Here is a 13,756-nt window from a genome sequence, read left to right as displayed (position 1 = left end):
ATAACAACATACGAAAAAAAAAAAAAGCTAGTGATTCTCACATCAAAGATTATTTCTATTCTTACATTAACGCTGTTTCACACTCTCATAGAAACACCAAGTATTTAAATTTGAGCAATTACACATATTTATTATGTCAGGGAAATATTAACACGCTTTTATTGTCAATGATTCATAAACTCTTCAATACTGTAAAAACTATTGCTCAATAACATGTCTTTTAATTCTCTTTTAAATATGTGCAGTTTTGGTATTATTTTTAGTTTTTTGGGGGAGGGCAGTGTAGAGGATTTTGGGTTGGTATAGTACACTTTTGTAATACATAGCTGTTTTATGAATTTCTCTGTGGAAATCATTCCTATTCCTCGTTTCATAGTTGTGAAATTCTCTGTTTAATGTAGAAAATTCCTCGTGTTCTTTTTAACATACATATGCTTTCTTATATGTATAAGCATGGTAGAGTCATGATTTTTAATTCTTTGAAAGCATGCCTACAAGAGTCTCTATATCCTATACCTTTTATTATTCTGACTGCCTTCTTTTGTAGTCTAAATGAATGTTTTGTTAGACTGTTGTTCCCTCAAAACTGTACACCGTATCTTAATAAACTGTGCATGAATGAGAAATAAACACATAACACTGTTTTAATATTACATGAGCTTTTAAGCATTCTAAGTCTATAACATGTTTGCCTTAATTTTTTGTTCAATGATATTACATGCTTTTCCCACCTTAAGTGTTCATCAAACCATACTCCCAAGAATTTAGTGTATGATGCTTGTTCAATCTTACACTTACCCAGTTCTACTATAAGGTTTGTTTTTACTACATTTTTAATATGTGTGAAGTTGATCCACGTTGTTTTTTTGGCATTCACAATGAGTCTGTTTTCATTAAACCATCTGTCTACTTCATCTGTTGCTAATGTGACTTTTTTCTGTCAGTTGGGGAGGGTTGCAAACTTTACCCAGCCACATCAGTTATTGCTCTGTGGCATTCTGTAACCTATGATATAGCATTTATATTTGCACTTGAAGATTCAAACCAGAAGTTGTGAAACTTATTGTGTGGGATGCGTGGGCGATCTGAACAAAAGCTTTTTCCTGTCAGTTGAGAAGGGTTGAAAACTTTACCCAGCCATGTCAGTTGTTGCTCTGTGGCATTCTGTAACCTAAGACATAGCATTTACAGCTGCATTTGAAGATTCAAATCAGAAGTTGCGAAACTGGTTGTGTGAGATGTGTGGGCTAATCATTGAACATTTCATTCCATTTCATTTTAATAGTTTTAATATTGGTATTCATAAAAAAATTGTTCAATATGTGAATTGTCAAGCAATCATGTGTAAATTACAAACTGCATTCTATATGGAACATTCTATAGTTAGCAGAAAAAAATCAATCTGCCCAATAGAATTACATTCTGCAGCAATTAGGAAAGCTGTGCGAAGCACACAGACAGAGTTGTAATGATAAATCATCAGTTTGTGTTTTGTTCATCGTCATTTCCATAGTGTCTCTGTTCTATTGATGTAATCATGTTTAGCACACAATAGAATGAATTTCACAGTGAATGTCAGCAGCTAACAGTCTGTGCATGCATAAAGTCACTGACTGTAATCACTACACAAAGAGTGGGAATGTCAGTTTCTTATGTATTATCATAACCCTCTAACAAATATCTGTATTGCTGGTCTCTCTAACTGAGACAGCTGCGTCCTGCTGATGGGTCTCATTTGCTGTCACACAAGTGCACAATTTCCACTGACACATGCCTGCAGTGTAAATTGTAAATTAAAATTACATTTGGGTACCATCTTTACATTTTTCAATTAGTGTAACATCAAATCAAGTTCTGAGTGACATGATGTAATAGAGCCAGTCCAATAATACTTATATGTGAAGTTTCATCTTTTCGAGTTAGTAATGAAGGTGTCAGATGGGATTTCAAAAATGTTGGCATGGTTAAATGAAGGAAAATCATGATGAAGCTATCATCATGAGTAATTAGGAGGATAGGGGAGGTTGCTGAAGTGAGAGGTAAATCCCATGTTGCCTAATTAATTTATTTAGAGAAACCTTCATGTTTCAGTAGAGATTAGGTAAAAAAAATTAACAACAAGTTTACGTTAGGAACCATTCTGCTAGATGGATGTTGATATTGTTTGGGTTGGGCCACGTGATTTTGTCATCATTAGGACCCAAATGTTAATAAATAAAAACTCAAACTAACAAATATATGAATCCCAAAAGACAATAATTACAAAGTAAGGAACTGTTAAAAGCTATTAAGTACATAAGGAAGTAAGCAGGAGAAGAGAACAACCTCATAATAAGATACACTCGTACAAGTACCATACACTCGTGGATCCTACCACCATAGTAGGATTCCATTTGTTAAGCGACAGTGTTTCATCTTATTCACTAGAAAGATATACATGGTCAGGTAGTAGATTTCACCAGCCAGTTCTTCGACTAGTGTCACGTGACCTTGTGTGTCTACAGTGAGATTACTACATTTAGAATGACTTCACATTTTCCAACATCAGGCTGTGTGTAGGAATCTGTCCCCCAGATTTAGATGAAGAAAGCAAAAAGGACTTCTCATGTTGCCCTTTTCAGGTGTGGCAAAATGGTATAATGCACTCTATGCTGGCCAGGTGCTGTATCACCACCAAGAATCAATGCAAATTCAGTTCCCACAATAAGAAGGGAAAGTAGTAAAGTTCCTTCTTGGCAGAATAGAAGTCCCAACTTCCCAGCTCATTGGTGGCTTTGCATTGCTGTATGACTGAATCCTGGTTGGTGGTGGGGTTCGTTAGTGTAGATTGTTTCACCATTGTATGGGCTGTTTCTTCTCTGCTGGGTTGGAGAGTACTATTTATTGCTCATTGCATCAATAATTAGATACCCACCAAGAAATCCTCCTGATTTTCTCTCTTATTAATGACAAAATGGTAGAACTATTTATACAGTTTAGAAATTCATGCCCCAATTTCTTTTTGCTGTCCTTAATAATTTGGTAGTACTCTGTCTCCAGTCCCCATAAGTCTAAACATTCTCGGTAAGTGGCAAGAATTTGAACTGTTACTCAGCATCACACCTGTCCCCCGATTGCGGATCACCATGCCTCATTCATCCAATTGGGAGGTGGACTTTTCAGTTCTCATAATGACTTTGGAATGGATGCTTCAGTACCCTGATGAACTGCAGGCGTAATGTAATACATTCGTATGTAGATTCTGTTCTAAGGTTTGAACACAACCAGCTGACTGTACAGCATCCAGTTAGCCTCGTATAGCACTCATTTCAGCAGCTTCCTATAAGGCACTGCTTGATCCTTTCATTGGGAGAAGGGTACCGGAGTACAGATCATTGACCAGCAATGTTTCTGTGGGCCCAAGAGAAATCAAGAACTGAATAGCCAAGATCAGCCATGTAGCTTATTAAGGTATAAATTTTCCCCATGTTGAGAAAATGTAACTCTTCCTTTGGGGGGGAGGGGGGGGGGGGTATTCTCAACAGCTCTGACTAGTGGCGGAGCCCCTTAGCACATTATGTACATTAAAATTAAAATCTCTACCTAGGAAAAGTGATTGGAGAAGTGTGTGATGGGGTCTTCACAGTGTTATCTGTTGTGGAATGCGCTATTTCTCGATTTCAACTTGTGGCAGTAAATGGTGGATGGTATTAACTATGTCTTACACCACTATCATGACAAAAACTGATTTCATTGTTTCTTTTTATGCAGTGTTTGGCCTAAAGACAATTAAAAGCCAATGTCACCATTGTTTTCATGCGGTTTTTGGCTACAGAAAATTAAAACTTATTGTAGATTTTTTTGCAATTTTTGGCCTCAGGACAATTAAAAACTGATTTTTCCCATCCAATGTGTGCATGACCATGCCATCATGGAACTAACAGTGCCACAACTGTTGAATGCCAGACTTAAACACTCATGCATGTTCCATAGTATGGTTGATTTAATGTGCAACTCACACCACAGTTGTCATGGTTGTTGTTGTTGTTGTTGTTGTTGTGGTCTTCACTCCTGAGACTGGTCTGATGCAGCTCTCCATGCCACTCTATCCTGTGCAAGCTTCTTCATCTCCCAGTACCTACTGCAACCTACATCCTTCTGAATCTGCTTAGTGTATTTATCTCTTGGTCTCCTCCTATGATTTTTATCCTCCATACTGCCCTCCAATGCTAAATTTATGATCCCTTGATGCCTCAGAACATGCACTACCAACCGGTCCCTACTTCTTGTCAAATTGTGCAACAAACTTCTCTTCTCCCCTATTCTGTTCAATACCTCCTCGTTAGTTACATGATCTACCCATCTAATCTTCAGCATCCTTCTGTAGCACCACATTTCAAAAGCTTCTATTCTCTTCTTGCCCAAACTATTTATCGTTCATGTTTCACTTCCATACATGGCTACACTCCATACAAATACTTTCAGAAATGACTTCCTGACACTTAAATCTATACTCAATGTTAACAAATTTCTCTTCTTCGGAAATGCTTTCCTTGCCATTGCCAGTCTACATTTTATATCCTCTCTACTATGACCATCATCAGTTATTTTGCTCCCCAAACAGCAAAACTTCTTTACTACTTTAAGTGTCTCATTTCCTAATCTAATTCCCTCAGCATCACCCGACTTAATTTGACTGCATTCCATTATCCTCGTTTTGCTATTGTTGATGTTCATCTTATATTCTCCTTTCAAGACACTGTCCATTCCGTTCAACTGCTCTTCTAAATCCTTTGGCATCTCTGACAGAATTACAATGTCATCAGCGAACCTCAAAGTTTTTATTTCTTCTCCATGGATTTTAATACCTACTCTGAATTTTTCTTTCGTTTCCTTTACTGCTTGCTCAATATACAGATTGAATAACATTGGGGAGAGACTACAACCCTGTCTCACTCCCTTCCCAACCACTGCTTCCCTTTCATGTCCCTCGACTCTTATAACTGCCATCTGTTTTCTGTGCAAATTGTAAATAGCCTTTCGCTCCCTGTCTTTTACCCCTGCCACCTTCAGAATTTGAAAGAGAGTATTCCAGTCAACATGGTCGAAAGCTTTCTCTAAGTCTACAAATGCTAGAAACGTAGGTTTGCCTTTCCTTAATCTTTCTTCTAAGATGAGGTGTAAGGTCAGTATTGCCTCACGTGTTCCAAGATTTCTATGGAATCCAAACTGATCTTCCCTGAGGTGGACTTCTACCAGTTTTTCCATTTGTCTGTAGAGAATTCGCGTTAGTGTTTTTGCAACTGTGACTTATTAAACTGATATTTCGGTAATTTTCACATCTGTCAACACCTGCTTTCTTTGGTATTGGAATTATTATATTCTTCTTGAAGTCTGAGGGTATTTCGCCTTTCTCATACATCTTGGTCACCACATGGTAGAGTTTTGTCGTGACTGCCTCTCCCAAGGCCATCAGTAGTTCTAATGGAATGTTGTCTACTCCCCGGGCCTTGTTTCGACTCAGGTCTTTCATTGGTCTGTCAAATTCTTCACGCAGTATCGTATCTCCCAGTTCATCTTCATCTACATCCTGTTCCATTTACATAATATTGTCCTCAAGTACGTCGCCCTTGTATAAACCCTCTATATACCCCTTCCACCTTTCTGCCTTCCCTTCTTTGCTTAGAACTGGGTTGCCATCTGAGCTCTTGGTATTCATACAAGTAGGCAGTATCTATCTTACCCCTAGTGAGATAAGCCTCTACACCCTTACATTTGTCCTCTAGCCATCCCTGCTTAGCCATTTTGCACTTCCTGTCGATCACATTTTTGAGACGTTTGTATTCCTTTTTGCCTGCTTCATTTAGTGCATTTTTATATTTTCTCCTTTCATCAATTAAATTCAATATTTCTTCTGTTACCCAAGGATTTCTAGCAGCCCTTGTCTTTTTACCTACTTGATCCTCTGCTGCCTTCACTACTTCATCCCTCAGAGCTACCCATTCTTCTTCTACTGTATTTCTTTCCCCCGTTCCTGTCAATTGTTCCCTTATGCTCTCCTTGAAACTCTGTACAACCTCTGGTTCTTTCAGCTTATCCAGATCCCATGTCCTTAAATTCCCACCTTTTTGCAGTTTCTTCAGTTTTAATCTACAGTTCATAACCAATAGATTGTGTTCAGAGTCCGCATCTGCCCCTAGAAATGTCTTGCAATTTAAAACCTGGTTCCGAAATCTCTGTCTTACCATTATATAATCTATCTGATACCTTTTAGTATCTCCAGGATTCTTCCATGTATACAACCTTCTTTTATGTTTCTTGAACCAAGTGTTAGCTATGATTAAGTTATGCTCTGTGCAAAATTCTACCAGACGTCTTCCTTTTTCATTTCTTCCCCCCAATCCATATTCACCCACTATGTTTCCTTCTCTCCCTTTTCCTACTGACAAATTCCAGTCACCCTTGACTATTAAATTTTTGTCTCCCTTCACTGCCTGAATAATTTCCTTTATCTCATCATACATTTCATCAATTTCTTCATCATCTGCAGAGCTAGTTGGTATATAAACTTGTACACTGTAGTAGGCGTGGGCTTTTTGTCTATCTTGGCCACAATAATGCGTTCGCTATGCTGTTTGTAGTAGCTAACCCCCACTCCTATTATTTTTTTTTTATTCAGTATTAAACCTACTCCTGCATTACCCCTATTTGATTTTGTATTATAACCCTGCAGAGTGAAAATCTCATTCTGGAAACATCCCCCAGGCTGTGGCTAAGCCATGTCTTCGCTATATCCTTTCTTTCACGAGTGCTAGATCTGCAAGGTTCGCGGGAGAGCTTATGTAAAGTTTGGAAGGTAGGAGACGAGATACTGGCAGAAGTGAAGCTGTGAGTACCGGGCATGAGTCGTGCTTCGGTAGCTTAGATGGTAGAGCACTTGCCCACTAAAGGCAAAGGTCCCGAGTTCGAGTCTTGGTCGGGCACACAGTTTTAATCTGCCAGGAAGTTTCATATCAGCGCACACTCCGCTGCAGAGTGAAAATGTCATTCCAAATTTATAGCTCTTTGTGTCCTCTGCCATTATCCCTAATACCTCATTTATGCATCAGTGGTGTGAGCTGCCAGTTGCAAATATTAGTATCTGAGATTTACTTACATGACCTTTAGTGCTTGAGTGTGGAAATATGTACTTAATTCCACAACCTCATTAGTTGCTGAAAATTCCAGTTCCTCGCAGCCTTCACCATAGAATAAAACTGATTAAAGGAGTCTACAATGGCTGTGCTTAGGTCTTTCCCAAATCCTTGCTGTGATTCAGTAAGCATTTCATGTTGTGAGAAAAAGGCTCCGAGTTGTGATAGGATAACTGTTTCAAATATAATTAGAAATATCTTCTTTACTTCCTTTTCAATGAAATGGCTAAATTACTCTTATTTTTAAGGCACTTGCATATATATTTTCATTATTAGTGAAGTTGATATGGCAGATAAGGAGTTCAGTTATTTCATTGGCATAATTCTTTAACACCACACTTGAGATGCCATCCCACCCAGATGAGTGCTTGTTCTTTAGCCATTGTATTGCATTGAAGATCTCATTGATTCACCTCCAAAAATTCAACCCTTATTCCCTCTGTGACATTACCCCAAAAGTGCCCCACTTGTGACAGAATACTTCCCGGGACTGGATCAGACCTTGAATGTGGCTCTCCAGCAGGGATACGACTTCCTAAAATCCTGCCCCGAAATGAGATCCATCCTTCATCAAATCCTCCCCACTCCACCAAGAGTGTCTTTCCGCCGTCCACCTAACCTTCGTAACCTCTTGGTTCGTCCCTATGAAATCCCCAAACCACCTTCCCTACCCTCTGGCTCCTACCCTTGCAACCGCCCCCGGTGTAAAACCTGTCCTATGCACCCTCCCACCACCACCTACTCCAGTCCTGTAACCCGGAAGGTGTACACGATCAAAAGGAGAGCCACGTGTGAAAGCACCCACGTGATTTACCAACTGACTTGCCTGCACTGTGACGCTTTCTATGTGGGAATGACCAGCAACAAACTGTCCAATGGCATGAATGGACACAGGCAGACAGTGTTTGTTGGTAATGAGGATCACCCTGTGGCTAAACATGCCTTGAGGCACGGCAAGCACATCTTGGCACAGTGTTACACCGTCCGAGTTATCTGGATACTTCCCACCAACACCAACCTATCCGAACTCCGGAGATGGGAACTCGCCCTTCAGTATATCCTCTCTTCTCGATATCTGCCAGGCCGCAACCTCCGCTAATCTCAAGTTGCCGCCGCTCATACCTCACCTGTCTTTCAACAACTTCTTTGCCTCTGCACTTCCGCCTCGACTGACATCTCTGCCCTTACTCTTTGCCTTTAAATATGTCTGCTTGTGTCTGTGTATGTGTAGATATGTGTGTGTGTGTGTGTGTGTGTGTGTGTGTGTGTGTGTGTGTGTGTGTGTGTGTGCGCGTGCGAGTGTACACCTGTCCTTTTTTTCCCCTAAGGGATGTCTTTCCACTCCCGGGATTGGAATGACTCCTTACCCTCTCCTTCCTGAAGAAGCAACCACCGATTACGAAAGCTAGTAATTCTGTGTGTGTGTTTGTGTGTTTTGTTCACGTGCCTGTCTGCCGGCGGTTTCCCGCTTGGTAAGTCTTAGAATCTTTGTTTTTAATATATTTTTCCCATGTGGAAGTTTCTTTCTATTTTATATATATATATATATATATATATATATATATATAGAGAGAGAGAGAGAGAGAGAGAGAGAGAGAGAGAGAGAGAGAGAGAGAAAGAAACTTCCACATGGGAAAAATATATTAAAAACAAAGATTCCAAGACTTACCAAGCGGGAAAGCGCCGGCAGGCAGGCACATTAACAAAACACACAAACACACCCACAGAATTGCTAGCTTTCGCAACCGATGGTTGCTTCTTCAGGAAGGAGAGGGAAAGACGAAAGGATGTGGGTTTTAAGGGAGAGGGTAAGGAGTCATTCCAATCCCGGGAGCGGAAAGACTTCCCTTAGAGGGAAAAAAAGGACAGGTGTACATTCCCCCTAAGGGAAGTCTTTCCGCTCCCGGGATTGGAATGACTCCTTACCCTCTCCCTTAAAACTCACATCCTTTCGTCTTCCCCTCTCCTTCCTGAAGAAGCAACCATCGGTTGCGAAAGCTAGTAATTCTGTGTGTGTGTTTGTGTGTTTTGTTCTTTGTGCCTGTCTGCCGGCGCTTTCCCGCTTGGTAAGTCTTGGAATCTTTGTTTTTAATATATTTTTCCCATGTGGAAGTTTCTTTCTATATATATGTGTGTGTGTGTGTGTGTGTGTGTGTGTGTGTGAGAGAGAGAGAGAGAGAGAGAGAGAGAGAGAGAGAGAGAGAGAGAGAGAGAGAGAGAGAGAGAGAGAGCGGGGGGGGGGGGGGGGGGGGGGGGGGTTATGTTTTTTACTGGTGAAGGCTGTGGCTGAATGTCTTCTTTTCATTAAGTTAATTATTTATGCTTTTTGCCAAATTTCACAACTCAGACAAATCATATATCTTTCTTTTGTGACACTTTTTGAGATGTGGGTAACTCACTCACAAGTGAAGTGTTCTGCATGTTTTCCTGTAAAACAGAGGTGCTTGAGTTCAGAAGGATGTAGGCAGGTATCAGTCTGTAAAGTGAGATGTTAGCTGCTACATCTTTAATTTTTAGAGTGAAATATTTTGTTCTTCCCTCCAGGACGTCATAGAGGTCCTTCTTAGGTACTACATGGCTTTGACTTTGTCATTCCCCACAAATACATGAGTCATTCTATGCAGATCTGTACTAACGTATTGTGTTTCCTGTATCTTGTTTGAACATTCTGAAGGACACAGTTTATCTGTATGTTGGTGTAACTAAGAAGAAAATGCTTCTTTGTTTTCTGACCTTACAGTGAAATCACCAATCAACATTAAAATTGTGCCTTACAACACCGCAGCAGCTGATGAGTTACTTTCTTCTCTCACACAGCTACACAGTTCTAGGAGAACTGTAGGAACAATGTCACTCCATTTACTATTACTATCTGCTCCGATTGTTGCCTTTAATGTTTGATGGAATACGTCTATTTCCCCATTTTATTGTGGATGGTACGCCATAGCTTGTGTTGATTTAGAACCTCAAATCTGAGCTAATGCATGTAAAAGCTCTGGTAGAACTGTGCTACTTGTTCAGCCACTACGTAGTTAGGTACTCCAAATATAGTGATCCAGAAGTTTTTAAAATGCTCTCGCCACTGTTCTCATATGAACATTGTGCAGTGGAATGGCTTCTGTCCAGTTACTGAACTGATAAATGCATATTAAACAATATAATGCATTCATCTGAGGTAGGCAGTAGGTCAGTCAGGTTGATGTGTGTCACTTTAAATCATCTCTCTGTACTTGGAAACTGGGCAACAGCAGATTTAGTATGAGTCACTTTTGGCATGTTATCCATTAGTTTGCCCATTTTTGGATAGCTTGTGATGGTTGACCAAATAAATCTGCATGTGAGTAACTTCATAGAAGGCTTAATACCAGGATGTGTCATACAATGGTAAATCTGAATATCAAACTTGATGGGGAATAGAAGGATGAATGTTGATACACTGAATCATAATAATCTTCCACCAGGGGTTTCACGTTGTCTAAACTTCCATGAGGTACAAGGGCTACACCAAAGTTTCTGGAACTGTTTATTACTCACTTGAGCAACTGCTATCTTCATGTAATCAGTTGGTACTATTTCTTCCAGCCTGGATAGGTTATCAGACATAGTATTTTCTTTTCCAGAAGTATGTCTGATATCTATTCTAAATTATATCTATTGTAAATTGTGACATGAACTGTAGGTAACACAATTGGATAGGGGTTACTTTATCATTTTGTTGTTTAAAAGCTTGCGTCATAGGAGCATGGTCAATGATCATACTGCAGATGATCATCCTTCAAGCAGTTATTTAAAATCTTATTGTCATGTACATACCTAGATTATATGATGAATGTATCTTCTGGGGTGACGGGAACTATTTGGAGTAGAAAGCAGTTGCTTTTCATATTCCTTCTTTGTGTTATTGCAGCACTGCCCCAGGTGCAAACATTGTAAGTGTCTGCAAATATGCAAGTTCATTGTTTACATTAAGGAATGTTACAAGGGCTGCATTTACAAAGTCCATTTTGCAGTTCTTGAACTGCTTTACTGTATCTTCTGTCCACTGAATGCTTCTATTGTAATTTTTCTTGGTTTTCTTCAAATAATCTTTAAGGTAGCTTGAAGTTTTGCAGTATATTCTGAATGCCTTCAGTAAAAATTCAGTATGCTAAGCAAACAACATAATTCTGAGGCAGTTCCTGGACATTTTAAATCAGTTATTGCTTGCACTTGTTTTCGGTCTGATTGGGTACCTTCTGGAGTAATCACATGACCTAAAAAGTTGAAGAAATTAACTCCAAACACAGATTTTCTAACATTAATCCTTAAATCAAAATTGTTCAGTCATTCAAAAACGATAGTTAAACGTTGAATGCATTCTTCTGGAGAGCTAAAAGCTATCAGCATGTCATCTGTATAATCAAAACAGAAATCTAAGTTTCTCAAAACTTGCTTATTAAATCTCCGGAAGGTACTGGATGCATTTCTGAGGCCAAGTTGGATGAAATTGAATTCATAAAGTCCAGGAGCTGTGATAACAGCACTGTTTTCCATATCACTTTCAGCTAGTGGGATTTGGTAATATGATTTCAGTAGAACAACTTCAGAGGATAATTTCTTGCCAACAAGGATGGAATCTATATCATTTACTGTATATTGGTCAGGAAGGGTCCAGTCATGAAGATGACAGCAGCCTCCACAAACAAGCCAGAGACTGTCCAGATTTTCTAACATGTGTAGAGGACTATCCTACTGGGATTTAGAGGGGCAAATCATCTTATGATTCATTAGGAACTGGAATTCTTGTTTAGCCAATTTAGTTTATGTGGATCTAACCTGCTTGAGTACACTGAAGGGCCATTGCTGGTTCCCATATAATGTTTAACATCATGCTTAATTTCTCCCAGTGTAATGGTGAGTTTTTTTCATTGCAGATAATTCTTTAAGTTGTTTAGAGTACTTACAATTAGTGTGGAGTGAGCTATTGGAATCAGACAAATCAGCTGTACACTGGAGTGCAGTCACATGTAACAGTATTACTTTCAGTTAGTGATTTTCTTTTCAGATCTGATAATATGCTAAAATAATGAAGAAAGTCTGCACCAATTATACTTTCTATTATGTTGGCTGCAATGAACGGACACTCAACACTGTGTTTTAAACATAAATCAGGACTGAATAATTCACTAAATGTCTGGGTGCTGATATCCATTTTAGGGGTTTCTAGAAATGGAATGGTGGCTTTCGTGTGTGAGGTGCAGATGGCCACTCTAGAGGTGTATACAAAATCAAGTTACATGATTGGCTGTGGTGCACACACATGATACATGAGTACATAATGCATCTCTATAGCAGCCTTTCACACCTCACTTTTTAAAGCAGACAAAGTGCTGCCAGCTGTCATAGCTCTTCTTTTGATACACAGCAGCAAATAACAAAAAGTTTTGTTTCCTCTATGGTATCAGTTGTGCTTTTATGTGTGACCTTTCAAAAGAATATTGTTCAGAGTTAGCTGTAACATTATGAATGCCCCCTTTAACATAGGAATTAGAAAGTGTAACTTATACAGAGTCATAACTTTTATTTGGAACTCAGTTGTTGCCAAATAGTGGTAAGTGTGTATGTCACAGTGAGATGCCACTGTAGTAGAATATTAGCTCATATTTGGGAGATGACTGATTCCAGTACTGTTATCCTTACTCAGATTCTTTTTTTTGTATCAATAAAGAACCATTGTGTTCATCAAAACAACTCTGATGCCCAACATACAAGGTAAAAGGAATCAAACCCTCTGCTACAGAATAATTGTGGCTAAACAAGGTAACTGGCTTGCATGCTATAGTTCACTTCAATCAATCAAAAGGAAGTAGACAAAATGCATTAAACAAAACTGTGGACTTACAAAAACATTAGGACTTGACTATACCGTCTATCAGTGAAGTGCTCTGAGCTTTGTCAAATATAATTTTTGTGTGTGACACACACAAACAGCATTTATTTGCTAAAACACTGATCAGCCGACACAAACATTGAATATTGTGTTACCGCAGCACAAAACTACGAAAGGTGACTTGGCAATGGAGGAGACAAAATACTGTCCACTGAAGATACTTCAAAAGAGAGAAACCCGTCTGGTCTAAACAAGCCGCTTATTACAGTTGTAAAAGAGGAATATATTTCAATACCATTGGTAAAAATGCGACTGTGGAACAAAAAAAAAGAAAGAGAACATGAGTACCGTTGTGTATGTGCCATACCTTTCATTGACTGAAGTGCTTTAAAATAAAGCCAAACGCGCCCGGTGTAAATAAAACTTTTATTACAGTCGCGAAAGACGGAATATTTCTCAATCTTACATACGACACCTATGTGGTACTTAAATTAAATGAGATATTGTTATACAGTAAATTTTATATGAAATTTAGGTATCTTGCCCACGTTTCATTCGCAACATTATGCCAACTAAAATCGACCTTACAGAAAGTATACACTATGGACTTTTACCTCTGCAAGCTCTTCAAAATTTTGTGCAATGGTTTACTACAATTAATGCTGCACAATAACTGCATTGAACATCGAAACAAAATTTAGTCATTTATGGGGGA

The 13,756-nt window shown here is 39.0% G+C and overlaps 1 protein-coding gene across 1 annotated transcript in view; it reads left to right on the top strand.

The window, feature by feature from the left end:
- The window catches only part of LOC126278367 (coiled-coil domain-containing protein 170), a 335,535-nt gene that overhangs the window by 302,814 nt on the left and 18,965 nt on the right, over positions 1–13,756 (top strand). The gene's annotated exons all lie outside the window — the stretch shown is intronic.

This window comes from Schistocerca gregaria, chromosome 6, assembly GCF_023897955.1.
Source record: "Schistocerca gregaria isolate iqSchGreg1 chromosome 6, iqSchGreg1.2, whole genome shotgun sequence".
Lineage (NCBI taxonomy): Eukaryota > Metazoa > Arthropoda > Insecta > Orthoptera > Acrididae > Schistocerca > Schistocerca gregaria.
Note: the sequence above shows the minus strand (reverse complement) of the source record. Positions and strands in the feature narration are given on the sequence as shown.